We start from the raw sequence: 16,145 nt of genomic DNA on the forward strand, positions 1-16,145 counted from the left end.
TTATTTGAGAAACCATAAAAAGTCTCATTTGAAGAAGAAATCATGAGCTACTGGCTATGACTTCTTTCACAGTTTAAAAGTGAAATAAATGGTTAAAATTGTTTTTAGAATTCCAGAAGGAATTCAATTCTGCATTTTTTCAATAAAAGAAAACAATCTCTGTATCTATTCAACCAAGCTTTCAGCGATTTTAAACACAAATGTGTTTAAATTAAATCAAAGCCATCAGTATTTCTTACTGTTGGGAACTTGTAGAAACGTAGATTTACTGAGGCCATTTAAAATTCTGAAGGGCTTTCATGCCCTCCGAGATACCTCTCTTGGTAAGTGCTATAAATAATACCACACCATCTCACTTCACTGTTATTCCAAGCTTGATGCTGTTCTACCTTAATGTACAATGTACTTAATGTACTACCTTAATGCATTTTCAGTTTAAATATGATTAGCCTCTCGAAAGGAAAAGAAAACCCTCTCTGTTCCTTTAGTAATCTTTTCAGGATTCCAGTGATGATTGTTGATAGTATGTGTGTGCTAACAAAAAACAGAAAATAGATCTCTTCCAACCAGATGCTGCTTTTTCATAAGTTTCAAGATGATCTATTTCATTTTCTGTGACAGTTTTTAATATGTTTTTTAGGTGTTTTATGTTTGGAAGCTTGATTAAAAACTATAAATGCCAGCATAATCAGTAATACATTTTCAATTTATTTTACCCTATTTTATTAAATTATAACAATGACTGTCCAGTGCTCCTTAATAAAATGTAAAATGTAGCAGGGTCTGGCAAAACGGATGCACAAGCAGGCATACAGATAAACAATTGTGTACATGCACACTTTGACCCAAGGGCTGACTTAAACTATCATGCATGTACAGTATTTGGATTATGAGAGGAATAACCAATTTAATGCACAAAGAAACAGCAGAAAGACCCTAGTTAAGGATTTGAACTCAGCACCTTCTTGCTGCTAGGCAACAGTCCCAACAGCAGCACCACTTTGCAAAAGGAAAAAAAAACAAAAAAACTTTTGGGACATTACTCCAGAAAAAAACAAACAAAAATACTAATAAATGTTTTCCGGTGCTTTTGCAGACTGTCCATTTCACACCCCTCATACAAAAGCTAAAAAACAAACAAAAGCGATTTTAACTCTTAATTTTTCATTATAAATGAAATTCTATTTTAATATTTATATATGTAGTGAGATAAGACAGCAGACATCCGTTTTAGATTGAACTTTTAGATTTAGTTTTACTTTTGCCAAAAAGCAAACAGAACACTGCCACATATGAGAATGATATATAATCATGTAATGAGGGTTCTTGTTTGCCTTAACAGATTCCTCTGAAGAAAACATAATATGGAATAGAACCAGGTAAGCATTCAAGATAAGTCTGGGCTTCCAACAACAGAGCAGAGGATGCATTTCCTAGTAGTAATAAACCTAGTTAGACTAATAGATTGCAAAGACAAATTTTCCTTCAAGTTAATTGCCAAGCACCATACACAGATTGATATTTGCTAACCTTAATTGGTGGATTAATTGGAGGGTAAAAAAGTAATATAAACATTGAAAAACCAGGGGAAGAGGTGTAGGGCTCAACAGTAAGAGGTTAGGGCATGAGACAAATTAGGAAGTGTTCATTTTCACTAATAACTCTTAAAAAAGCTGCTTTCTAGGAAAGTGGGTCACTAAAAGCAACAAAATATTAGTAAGCAGAAGACTTCTTTGGTAAATGCAATCTTGTGTGAGGGTTTCTAAGAAATGAGTCACAGTGGAAGTAAAAAATTATGACATTTGAATTTCAAAATAATCATGCCTGCAAGAGATGATAAAGGAAGTAGGTGAAGTGAGTAGCAGCTATTATTTCTCAAACATTTACTGTTAACATCCATCAGCTCATCATCTTTGTTTCATTTTAGACCTCCTCCATCCACATACTGAGACCCACACATAAAAAAGCATATATGCGAAACCCTGCCTGATTGGCAGTCATGAAAGAGCATAAAGAATTAATTACTCCGGGAGAAATGGGGAGGCAGCTGCTGTCTAGTTAGTATTGATTTGTCTCTGCTGAGTGTCATCATCGCCAATCTGACTAATGATGTCCAACACATACAAATGCACAAAGAAGCTCTCAGTTTCATGTCTTTCTTACAGGATTTAAATTTACCCATCACCATCCTTGTCCAGGTTTGCACAACCTTTTAGGACTTTTTTTTAATCAGAACTTGTCACTCTTTTTTTTAATAGATTCCCACAGGTAAGTTCACTTCCTCTTATCCACCAAAAATGGTCCTCCAACCCATTTTTGTGCTTCTGCTTCTAAGCCTCTTTTTCAATATAGTTCATGATATGGCTGCAAAGATGATTTGGTCTTTAAGCCATTGTTGCACCCTGTAAATCCTGCAACAGTTCATGCTTACACATGATCTGGGAAGCTGCAGTATGAAAGCACCACTGATGGCTAAGGCTAAGCAGGATCAACTTCAACCCGTGCTGCATTATTTATTTCCCACATGACATTGATGCAAGATGAAGGAATCCCAGGCCCAACTTTCTCCAAGAAACTGTAGCCTTCTTCTCATATGTTACACTTCAGCTATGGAATTGTATAGTGATGCGTTGAAATGTTTTACTAGCAGCTGTAGAGAAAATGGTTGCTTTTCTTTTTATTGTAATTAGTAAAAACTAAAATACTGTGAAACCGCTGAATTTTTGCTCAAGGTTAACTGTGAGACTCTCACACTGGTTCTTGCCTAATGGGCCAGGATAAGTTAATAAGCAGTGGAATAATAAATCTTGCCAGTGTCTTACTCTTTGATAAATTGTAACATTTTGAGTTGTGGAACAATGTGTACGTTATATATTATGTATATAGTCTGAGTTGCTCCCTCTCATTAGGATATGTTTTTGTTTTCATGCCACAGCGGTTTTGCTTCCGTCACTTAGGCAGCATTGTTAATAATTTGTGGCGTTTTTTGTGCATTTGAACAAATAATGAAAGTTTTTTTGTTGTTCATCGCATTCCACATCATTTGCAAGTGTAGCATATCAGATTATGAATTTATGATACAGGTTCCTACAGTGCTTGAAGCATTTTAAAAATCACTAAAAAGTGGGCCAGCTGTGAAAATGGGTTTCATGGTAGAATTACACACAAATCAATGAAAGTATTTCTCTCATAGATACTTTTCTCAGAGTTTTCTGCAGTGGCCCAGAAGAGTAAACCACTTCAACAAATCACTAAACAGAAATACAAAATCAAAAACACAATGACATTAAATAAGCACAATTACAAGTTAAGAAAACCTACCATTAAGCACAATTACAAATTGAAAAAGCACAACAATATTAACAAAATGGAAGAGGAAGGAAACTGAAGACATCACTGATTGAACAACAGCACTTTTGACCGGAAATTATTCTGGCACATTTGCTCTCCCTTTGTTTAGAAGGGCAGGCAGATAGTCACAGTGCGACGTGTTGCCCAAACTGTGAAAAAGAACGAAGCTGAGCTTTGCAGCATGGTCAGACTCAAAATATTCTTGTATAGCGGGAGATACGTTCTTCTTACTCTTCATCTTTTCTATAATGTTGGATTGGAAACAACTTCAAGGTCCATACCGCCACCTATTGTACATGAGTTTGAAGCAGCATTAACTCGCATCGAAGATAAATAAGTAGCGCTTTCTGTAGCTGTGTTTGGATCAATAGTTACATTCTTATTTTCAACAAATGTGCCAACGCCAGATTAACTTCCGGTTCTAAAGCCAAAAGTGGAATCATCCAATCAGTGATGTCTTAGGTTTCCCACTGGGAAATACCTTTTCAATTTTGTTAATGTTGTGTTTTGCTCATTTGTAGTTGTGCTTAGTCAATGGCCTTGTAATTTCTTAATTACAAGGCCAAACTTGGCCAAATTACGAGGCTAAATTTGTTCCCAAGTACAAATTTCCTAATTTGTTAGGAAAACTAACTACAAATTAGTTTTCCTAATTTGAAGTCATGGCTTGGTCAATGTTTGGTTTTTGAATATGTTCTGTTTTTGATTTGTAGTTGTGTTTAGTGATTTGTCGATGTGGTTTGCACTTCAGGGTCTACTGCAGTTTCGGCTCTGCATGAACCCTATGTGTCGAAAAAACAGAAATGCTAAACAACATCTTTGGTTGTTTAATGTTTATACTTAAATACTTTTTGTAACCATCCTGAAATCAGTGTTAGTATCTGTTAAATGGTTAATCTGTTTTGAAACTTATTACACACCATTATTTGGTCATTCAGAAAATGAAGTTAATGTAGATGCAATATTACAAGAATCACACTGAAGTAGTTTTGATTGATCTCTCATGGTGTGACTGGACTACAGGAGCTGACATACTATGGGGGCTAATGGTTTGAATTATTAATATGGTTATTATAGCTGTGTCCCCTGTTAGGTTTCAAAATGTTTATTTCTAATTAAAAACAGATCATTAGCAGAAAAGTAACTAACGCTTCTCCAGTCTTTTATCAAACTTTGTGTTATGAAGCAAACTGTCCGTTATACTTAATGGATGCCAGACATTTAATCTCTTTCCACATATGGGAAAGGTCAGTGTTTGAGATCCTAGCTGAGATTTGCTTACAAGAACTGCTTCTGCATTGTCAAGTTGCACTCTAAGAGCTTGCTAATGCCTAGTTTGGATCTAGCCAGGTTGTTTGCGTCTCCATCGCAGTCTGTTCCTTATTATTTTGAGTGTAAATATGGGCAGGAACATGAAAAGGCAGGCTGTGAGCGCGCAGGGAGCTGCGGTCAACTCTCCAATGATGTTGCTTTGAGGTTGTGCTTTTGATGAATACAAACAAAACCCAGATATCACATTTTGTCTTAAAGGCAAACAGCCCAAAGTCTGAAGTAGTTATGATTTAAGCCTAAAATGTTGTTGCCCATCATCCTCAATCTGGGTGTAATCATGGCTAACTCAAATAAACCCAGATATTTAATTTGTCTTAAAGAAATTCATTGGCAGCCCAAACTTAAAACAACTAAGATTCGCTGATTAATTTGCTACATGTAAAAGTCTATATTTATTGTGGTATCCATTTCTGGTGTTCAGCAGAAAAAGGCAACTCTAACCAAACCGTGTCTCGCTTCTTCATTGCGTGCCCATTCTTTAGAAGAACTGGGCACAATATCATGGTCATTCTGCTCCAAAATTTGACTTATGTGATCACAATTACTCTCCTGCACACTGAGTAACTCTGCGATTGCAGACGCTTCACCCGCCGTTCCACTGCAGTTGTTGAAATAATGTTGGAGTTTGCAAGGTCCAGCTTTTGCTCATGCAGTGACGTAAATCATGGTCAATCAATGAATGCAGTCTGCTGTCAATATATGGCTTGGCACGGCTTGTACTACCCCTGAACTGACTATGAAAAACGGTGAAGAGGATCTGCTAATGGAGACAAATTTGGGTGGAACGGTCTTTGAGAGAACCAGGTAAGACCACACCTGTGGAAAGTCGGCAAATGAGGTTTACAAGGTTGCTTACTAAAATATTTGTCTCTATCTCAGCTCACAGAAATTTGAGACATGTTTTTGCATCTCATTTTTCTGTGTATTTTGAGTTTTTAGGCTTTAAAATCCATACGACATCACCTTTGAGCTTAGTCATAACCTAATTTAATCCTTGACAAAAAAATTCACTCATTCTAATTTTGAGACAGTTGTTGGCAATTTCACTCCACTGTCACTCTGCTATTGAACATTTTGTACCCACCATGCATCAATTTGAACCCACCATGCATCAATTTGTACCCACAAGGGAGATGTTTCACAATCGTTCTGGCAATGATATTTGTAATCTATTTATAGCTTCTTTGTTTCAACACACAAAACCCAATCAACAGGATGTCATTTAGTTATTCTGGCTTTAATAATAGAGGCAAGTATCACTTAAATATTACGGGACTGGAATACTTTAAATGAGGATCATATACATAGTAATAGAAAAAAGGGCTAAATCTTCAACTAAATAAAAAGTGGTATAAAATGGCAACTAACATAAAATGTAGATATGAATTGGCCAAGCATCAGACTAACCCAGAATTTCTTAGTACCAGAAAGAAATAAGAGTAAATTTGTTTTTGGATTGCCTTCTTATAAAACAAAACCTTCCCATCACATTCTTTTCTTCAGATGTCTATGCAACAAGATATTTGTATAGCATATGATTCCAAATTAATATAATATGGTAATAATCATAGAAATAACAAAAAAACAAGGAATACCCTAGCTAAACTACAAAAGATTTATAATGCCTGACAAGAAGCCGAAAAAAAAATCCAAACTTGAACAACATTTGGATTCAGAAAGCCAAATCTCAACAGCAAGAGTGCATCATTGATCACAGCAGGACTTCCTCCCATGAATATTTAGTTAGTCCTTCTTCTGAAACTGAGGGAATATCATTCTAAAAACTGAGCTTTCAGAACCTCCTTCCTTTATGAGGTAGCAATAAGGATAAAAAAGTGGGGCACAGGAGCTCTGAAATGTGTCTTTGTTAAGAATAAAAGCTTACCTGTTATTTCCTCAGAATAAAGCCCTTTGGCATATCCAGGGAACACAAAGTTTAGTATAGTTGACTGAAAAGGTGTCGATTGAAAGTCGTGGCTTATTCTTCCTACCCTCTTTTTGTGTCAAATACAACTTCAATACCAGTGAATTAAATATACATGAAGGAAAAAATATTATTTTTAAAAATAGTTCACTACAGATTCAAACATTCATTATTTTATGTTTGCTAGTTTTGATTTATTAAATTTTTTTTATTCTTAAGGACTCATCAACTTTCTTGAATACGAGAACACTAATAGTGTAATGTTTTGTACAGTATATTAGTTGAATAGTTTTTAAAATTCTAATAAAAAAATCTTTAAATTCCTAAATAGTAGATTAATTCATTCTTCAGGTTTATCATTTTCACTGGTTTATAATTCTAATGGCTCTCTCTTGTGACAGTTGAACATGTACTGTTAGTTTTGTGTGTGGTTCCCCAAATCCCCTAGCAGAAATAAAAGGGAACAGTACAGCACAGAAACCTTTCATCTAGGTCAGAGCGTTAAAATACTCTGTTCACTTTGTTGTTGTTTCACAGAATCTCATTCTAGCTGAAGGGATAGGGTTAAACCCTAAACACCACTTTTCAAACAGATTCACAACACAAGTATAAGTAATTTTAAAACTGTAAGAAATACTAACTTGTTTTTGGTCACTAGAATCCAAAAACCCTTCATTTAACTTATCAAGTATAATCCAGCTATTATTTGCACAACCACAGACCACACAATTGATATTTTCATAGTCTGAGAACTATGATCATGGATCAATGAAACACTTCAGTAATAGACCTGGAAACACTGGATACACATAGGAATCTAATTATTGCAATAATTGTAATAATTATAAAACTAGCAACACTCTATTTAGATTCCTGTTTTTATTAACTTTTGCTGTTTGATGATATGTGACACAAAAGGCAAATGCAAGTAAGAATTAAAACTTAGGGAGAGCTAAACAGTCCTGAAGTCAGTGTTGTGTTTATTGTTTCCCCCCACCGTACACAATGATTAATGGTGGAGCAGAGCAAAATGTAGAAATCCCTGTCCTACTTTCTGTGAATTATATACATCTTAGTTACTGGCAGAAGCATCCTACTGAATCCAAGAGCGGAGGTCAGTCATTTCTTTATTTAATCTCAGCAGCACTCCCTTTCCCAGAAGTTTTAAGTACTGAAAGTAAGCAGATGGCTTTCATGGTGCCAGAGGCATTCTAAAATTCATGACAATTGTACAGATCTTATGGTCTGTGACAAGAATTTCATTTTTTCCTCCATGGAGTGTACATTTTTAAAACAGTGCACACTTTACACAAAAGACACATTCAAAAAATTGGAAGATATTTTCATAGATCTTCTAAAGTGATATTTGTACTCCCATTCCCAGTAAATGCTCCCTCAGAATCATTTAGTTGGATATTAAAGTCTAATGCTGTCGTGCTCAGATATGCTATTCTTTTCAAACCCTGGCTTTTTTTAGTTATACATTGGAAAGAAGAGAGAAGGAAGAACACTTCGACCCTCTTTAAGGGCTTCCTGGAAGACAGAGAAATCCTTCAACCTTCTCCTAAAAGTAATCTACCGATGAATCATACGCATTCTAACAAATAGTAATATAAATCCAGCAAAGAGTGCCACTTTAGGTGAAAGATAAGAGAGCAGATTGAACAGAAATCCAATGTTTAGTGGAGGTGCTAAAGCAATTATTCTGGAAGCACATATGGAAAAGCATCGGTGAACACAACCACAGCACCCACAGGAATGTGCCGTCATCTTAAACTTGCTGAGCAAACACACTTTTACAGCAGCACCGTCCATCAAATCCACTGGGCTTCACACAATATCACCTAGCAGGTGCCATTAAACACATCTGAAGAGGCAGGAAGATGCTTTCCATTGGGACGAACCGTATATAAGCCGTTCAGTTCCTATCCGTAGGGCTTTCAGCTGTGACTTCTGTACATATGGCAGCAAAATCACCACTGGCCCTATCACACTTTGGATAGAAACATTCAAATTAAACTTCAGCTGTTCAGGCGTATAATGCACAAGTGCAACTGATAAATTTCCATAAAAAAAAAAAAAAAAAAAAAAGTTTCCTGCATTGTGGAAGCACTGAAACAGACTTGCTCCATCTGATCTGCTTTTTTGTGGAAACCCTTAAATATTCTCACACATGGGTATATGTGATAAAAATGTCATAATACCACCCACCCAGGACACACAAAGTGACAGGACCAAGCAAAGGCAGAGCTGGGATCAAAGGGAAATCTTACACCTCCTCTATAATCCAGCTGAGTAACAGAACTGTTTTTGCATCAGCTCAGGGTACACATGGCCATGAGTCAGGCTCATATTTTCAGATTGCTCAAACGCCTGGAAAAACACATGAAAAACTAAAGACAAAAGAATTTCTGTACATTTAAAGCCAACATTATTCATACTTTTCACAGATTTAGGTTGAACAAAATTCTGACGGGAAATAATATTAATGTTTTGGAATCCCAAATTGATAAACAAGTAGCTAAAGGTGACGGGGAAAGCAAGGTGGATATCACATCACCTTACGCACATCCACTTCACGGTGTTAAGAATTGGGCCATTATTAGATTATCACTGTACTACAAAGTAGATTAAATGTATCCAAGTATAGTTTTTAACTAAAAATTCCAGATTTCCAGCACACTTTATATAAAGCTTAATAGACACATTGTGCTTAGCTTTCCAGCTGTAGTTTCACAACAGTGTTCTCTTCGGAGTGATAAGTAGCATTCTTTAAGCTTCCAAACCTTGGCTGTCCAAGTGTTTCTATGACTACAAATATTTCCAAACGCTTTGTTGAAAGTAAAGAAAAACTTTTGTTTCACTTCTTTCATCCGACTGACAGGCAGTGTGAACCAACCGATGGGGAATAAGTTCAGAAAAAGCTCAAATGGGTTAAGATGCTTTTTGAAATGGAGATGGGATTTTCCCTGCATTGTACATCTCATTAAAAAGGACTTTAAGCTATAGTAATGATATGGTGGAAAACGATGGCAGTTTTGAAATCTCAGTGTTTACTGATGTTCGTAACCAGTTTAAGCATACATACTACACAGCACTCGGGTTTCATGTAATTTATGCTAAAAAGTATTTAGTCTTTAGTGTTTTGGGACACTTAAAAGACACAGGTAAATTGAAGTTAAATAATTAAGGTAAATACCCCAGCTCCACATGGATCATTCTTTCCTATTTACATGAAAACAATTTTTCAATTTGTAATTCACACAGTTTCTTAGTTAGAGGCGCCACTCGAGGCTGAGACTTTCAATATCCTTTGATATTTGGGTCTGCCTTTGAGAAATCTTTCTTGGCAAATTGAACACTGTAATTAGGACACACAGAGGCTTTGCAGAATGTACTTTTTTTTTTCTCAACTCTAAGATTTGGTTCTTTTGCTCAAACCTGGCAAGCAAAGCTAAAAATCTTGAGAAAAAGGAGCAAAGAGAATCAAGATTTTAAAACCTGTGAAAGATCTGGCAGGATTGCATTCCTGCGAATACATATACACATATGGTCAATCCAGTTGATATTTTAACTCAGAAAATAATTTAAACAGTTTGAAGAAAATACAACTCAAAGTTTTAGACATTTCTATAATTAAATCTCGCCTTTCTCAGTTTTTTTTTTTTTCTTTGTTTATTAAGGTCAACTTATTAAGTATAAAAATAAAGCTAAAATATGAAACTATTTTTACAGGATGTTTTGTGCAAAGTCTTGTCACAAATAAAGATCTAAGTTTTAACAAGCTTTTTATTGTTTCTTTTGTTTGTTTTTTAATTGTTTCAAGTCTGATCTGAATTGGCTGCAAGTGCACAAACCATACACTGTTTTTTACTAAACAAAAAATATTGGCTCCGTTGGTAAGAATTAAACTGGTTTCACCCAACAACGTTAGGTCTAACGCAGAGTCTCCTGTTTAACTGAGTAAAGCATATAAAGGGTAATGTAAGTAAATCCAATGGCAATTAATCACAAGCAGTCTAGACTAAAAAATTGATTGTTTCGAAGGAATGATTAATTCCCAAATATGGACCCTGTCAACAGCAGGCCTTGAATTATGATGGTGATGTGGCTAATGAACAGAGGGCAGTGACAAAACACGAACAATTTGCCAGCCCGGATCAAATTTAGTTACCTTAGGAACCTTGTCCTTGGGCTCATTACAACATCAGCAAAATATGTGGCATTATTGATCGCAGAAGGGAAATTATGTTTTATGTCAGACCAGTTTAGGGAATACAGATGGATTCAGGGAAACAACAGTAACTACTGTATATCAAAGATCAACCTAAGATTGGTGTTGGTAGGAACAGAAAAAGGCCTAGATCAGCCACTGGAAGTAGGAGACTCCTCAAAAGTTAATACAATGCTTTACTCTGTGGGATTATAAGTTGGTCTGCCTTTCTATCGTCAAATTTAAAACTCGTATTTTCTGTCCCATAATGCAACTCAGCACTACTGCACAGTCTTTTATTTAGCATCCTCAACACAAATGGCTCATAAGGGGAAAGAACAGGAATGCTGCATGCTCCGTTATGAACTTCAATGTACAATGTGGTGAAAACACACTTGGCCCCTTACATATACTATCTTTTATTTTTTGCTCGTTTTTTTGTCACATTTAATTGTTTAAGCTAATTTTAAAAAATTAAGATGAGACATAAACAGCCTGAGTAAACAAAACATGCATTTTTCAAATAATGATTTTATTTTAGAAAGGATGAAAAACAACCCGAATGAAACCTATGCAAAAACGTAAATGCCCCAAAACAAAAACAATTCCAGCCACTGTTTGCCACAAGTGGCAATGAATCTTTGGCACAGCTGTGGGTAAATCTCATCTTTCTCTTCTTTGCAGAATGTTTTAATTTAGCCAGACTGGAAGATTTATAAGCTTAAACTGCCTTTTTAAGAACTTGCCACCTATGTTGTACAGGATTTTCCCAACCGATATTTGTCAGTCTAACGAATGACGATGGGTACGCAGGTGAAATTTGGACTTCTTTTTTGCTTGGGATCCGGGGGGAAAACAATGTAAACATGCACGGACTGACTTGCCATTCACAAAAGTCCAAAAACTTTAGTTGCCAAGAAAAAAGAAAAAAAAAAAAGTTGCTATTTAGGATTGTTTTAGCTTCAAACAGGATCAGAGGTAAACCGCGGGCTTTGGTTTGCCGCTTTCGCAGTTTCAAAGGACTCAAACCATCGTTTTATACAGAAAAGGCTAAAAAGGTTTTTCATAAGATAAAAGAGGTCCGATTTCTAATTTTATTGAATTCATGGTTCATTATTTAAATCAAATAATAAAGGAACATATCTGATTTTATTTAGTGCTTTATTATGTAGTGATTCATAAATAATTTTCTTTAACTTGGTCTTAGTACCAGTTACAAATATACAGGTACATTAATGGTGTTGTCTCTTTACCCTCTCTTGCTTTCACTGTCATAACTGTTTAATCCAAACTGGCAGAATAAGTTCCTTGCTTTCCAATTAGTCCAATATCTACCATTATTCTCATTCTCCTTTTCCCCACAATGCATTGTCTGCTGCTGCTCTAATCTTTCACCTCTTTGTACATTTTTCACTTTTTTTCACCCCACTTTCCACACTGTCTTGTAACCTTAGCAACAGGTAGAGGGTTTGGTTCTTAACATGTCAAGGTAGAAAAAAAAAATTAATTAATTAATTGGGGGTGAGAGTACAGGGGTAAAAATAAGTAGAGCAATTAGAAGAAAAGCTAGAGAAACATACAATTGGAGCAATGCTCACTTTTAGAAATATGTATATAGTAGTGTGGTCAGAAAAGGAAGAGAAAGTTTTTTTCTAGGATGTCCAGAATTTGCATAGGTACAACAATGCTTTCTTTTCTCTTCCCCTGAAGCAGAGTGATACATTCACTCATGTGGTTTCTAAATGTACCAGAAAGGCTGGTGCCTAAATCCAGTTATCGATAGTCAAAGCATGGTCAACCACATCAACCACAAAGTAACCATCCACACAAACAGAACCCCCTCAGGGCAGTTTAGTCTGACCACAGGATTCCTACCAATTTCTCTTTCAAAATTCATCACTATCCCACACATTGTAGGTTAAACCAACATTGTGGACATTTAAGTACAACACATTTTGAAAATGATTAACTATCTTTATATTCCAAAAAGGGGCATAAGCAACAGTGATAACAAAAATGCTGAGAGTTTTGAAGCAAAGCTCAACTAAGAGATTGATGGTTAGGATGATCTTAACATTGGCTGTGAGCCACAATCATCAGATTTAACTGGAAGAATAGCTGGAGTTACATCATACAAACATGCAGAAAGACTACATTTAAAATATACAGCCCTGCACCTCTGCTGCTATTCCATAACTCTATTACCTGTGCCACTATGCTGCCAGGATTATTCAAACGATTATTTTATTTGGTTTGTTAAGTTACTTAAAAATTATAAAGAAAAAAATAATAATCCAGTGTTAGGAAATGTGAAATTTAGTGAAAAAGGTCACAAACTATTTCTTGATAATGTCAAGTAGTTGAAATATTAACTCAAGAACACTAATTAATTTTGATTAGAAATTGAAGGCTGATTCTAAAGTAAATCCGTGCAGCCACCCATCTGTACTCAGCATATTACAGTAAAAACCACAGAGCCCAGTGTTGCTTTGAAAAATCATCAAGCTGTAAACTGCTAAATTTGTGATATTTCTTCTTTGAAACACAGCCTTAAGAACTATCCTTTTAGTTCTTAAAGAACAAAAAAGATAGTTTTTAGTTCTTTAAGAACTAAAACCTTCATTGTAGGTTTTGTTAGGATGCTTGTGAGACCTTTTTTGCTTTCTAAATGCTGATTGACTCAAGAAATAATCTGGCTGGAGTTATTGTTGGACTTCCTCAAACACTTCAGTTCTAATAACATTACTGAAAATGTATTTTAAAGAAGTCTCTAAAGATGTTGAAAAGTCAATAAAAGTTACATGCATAGTTGAAAACAGTACTTGCTTAATAACAAATAAACTGTTACGAGTCACAGCTTCTCATGCATTCACCATTTCACTTGTTCTCAGTAAGAAGGTACTTTGTATCCATGACAAGGCAAATCATTTAGGATTAAACTTTTATGGTTTTTGGTGCACCACATCTTTAAAATTTCATGCCCGTGCTTTTGTGCACAATGAAGCAAAGTCAAAGCGATTTCTACCCACTTTCAGACTTGTTTGTGCACAGGAAGTTTCAACAATGAAACCATCTTTAATATTCCATGTGACATGCTGTTTTTGAATCCAGACGCGTGAACCTGTCAAACAAAGCTTGCAATCTTACTGAAGAAGGTAATTCTTTTATGTTTGTAGCAATCAGTTAGGAGTGATGCAGTTTGGTATTTTTTAAGTACTCCAGAATGTCTTTTTGCAACTGCTCTCCAATTGGTTGATATAAAATATGAACATGTTTTGTTGGTATTTCCTATGGCTGAGTCCTCTTGTACAGTGGCTGCTCTTACACAAATATTGCCCTGAGCTAGCCTTGCTTGAACACTCAGAATACACTGTGAACACAAATAAATTTTATCCATATTTTTGAGAAAAAAATGGATCCCAAATATTTTTTTTTAGCAAATCAAACCTGTTTTGATACATTTTTACATCAAAGTAAGATAATCTCAGTAAATACAATCAGCTTCAAATTGTGATTTTATTATTAACCCTCCTGCAGCCCCAGAAAGGAGTTGAATGACCTCCGACCCACCTAAAACACTTCTGACCAAAAAGAGCACAAAGGTTCATGTCACTTTAAATTAATCTGGTCAGTCACAAGACTGTTTGAATCTCAATCAAATAACTTTAAAATATAGGAAGGGTATGACTCTTTTTATTTATTTAAACCCAAAACCACTAAACTAGTAAGTCAGCCTAATTTTAATAAAACACTATTTCCCAACAATTTTTGACAGCAAACATATCCTTTTTTTTCTGTTTGCCCCCCAGTCAATTCAAAATGTTCCTCTCACACTTACCTTTGTTTTGTATTTAATAGAAATATGTTCTTAACAAAACTTTCAGGCACCTGGCTGAATTTCTTACGCAATCATCTGTGTCACTGCATCTGTTTGACTCAGTATCTCAGAACATAATTCTTGATACGTGTGCCTCAAGTGTGTGTGCGTGTGTGTTGGCGTGCACATTTCAGAAAGAATGCAACTAAGGTTGCTGCCGATATTGGTAATGTGGCTCTATGCCAATCTCATTAGCTTAGCGTGCAGTGGGCAGTCTGCCCGGATGGGGACAGGGTGTGCGGGTGTGTGCGGGTGTTTACAGCGTCTGGGAGCATCAGTCGCTGTAAATGCTACCACTGTAGCTGATGGTTTCAATATTGGTATTAAAGAAAAGGAGAGCCAATAAAGAGATACTTTGTAAGGGAGGAGAAGAATCTGAAGACATTGCCAGAAGCGTTACAAAAAAAAAAGTGGATGAATGTGTTGTGATGTGCAAAACAAAATGTTCAATTATAATTCCCATATTGTAACACTGGTCATTGGCGTTCCTGATACACACGAGTGCTTGTCACCGGAAACTGTGTGTGTGTGTCTGGATTAGTAAAAGGTTGTGGATGTATAAGACAGAGAACACGCGAGCTGGAGAGGATGGAAAGTGACTGACTGTGTAATTGGTGGTCTGACATTCACTGTCTGCATGCCAACAATATCCACAAAGCTGATATAGAGAGGAAAGAAAAGAGAGGAGGTGTGATGCAATAGAAAGTGTGTGTGAGTGTGTTGGAGGTGGGGAGAATAAAGGATTAAGCTAAAAATGACTTAAATAAAGAAAGAAAAATATTGATTTCTATTCATGGCTTCAGACCACTGAGTGAGTCAGTTGGTTTCACCAGTTACATCTCGCAAACAAAGAAGAATCGTGACTCATGCTGTGTATATCAGCAGGACGTGTTTGATTTTACTATCATCATACCAAACAAAGTTGAGGCTATTTTTCTTCAGTCTTTGTGGGTTTTGTTCCCCATTTGTGTTGCTGTTATTCTTTTTGTACAAAATTTTAGCACAAAAAGGCCTTTTGAAGAGGCAAGATTATGTATTTTTCAGGCACATAGTGCAATTTTATAGCACAATTAAATAGCTATTATTGTTATTAAAATACTGTACATATCAAAGATGGCTTAAATTAAATTTGACTTGGCAATATGGCATCTTGAAATTGGTCCTCCGTCTCCTTAAAAAACTCCTCTTTACGACACTCCACCTTCAGCGTGTCATCACAACATGATCCCTCTAATTAAGGATCTGACATTTTTTACCAGCGTTTCACTGAGAAGTAGCTTGTATTATGAGCTCAACAGATGTGTGCAGTTCTAGCAAGTGTTTGCTAATTGCCGTGGTTGCTAGTCTGAAGGAACTAAGTGGGGGAGCCATGGGAGACGGCGGCTCTGTGAGGTTGAAGCTCAGCTTGGAAATTGCAGCTCTGAGTAGGAGCTTTATGGAAATTATTG

The sequence above is a fragment of the Xiphophorus hellerii genome, chromosome 13 (assembly GCF_003331165.1).
Source record: "Xiphophorus hellerii strain 12219 chromosome 13, Xiphophorus_hellerii-4.1, whole genome shotgun sequence".
Taxonomy (NCBI): domain Eukaryota; kingdom Metazoa; phylum Chordata; class Actinopteri; order Cyprinodontiformes; family Poeciliidae; genus Xiphophorus; species Xiphophorus hellerii.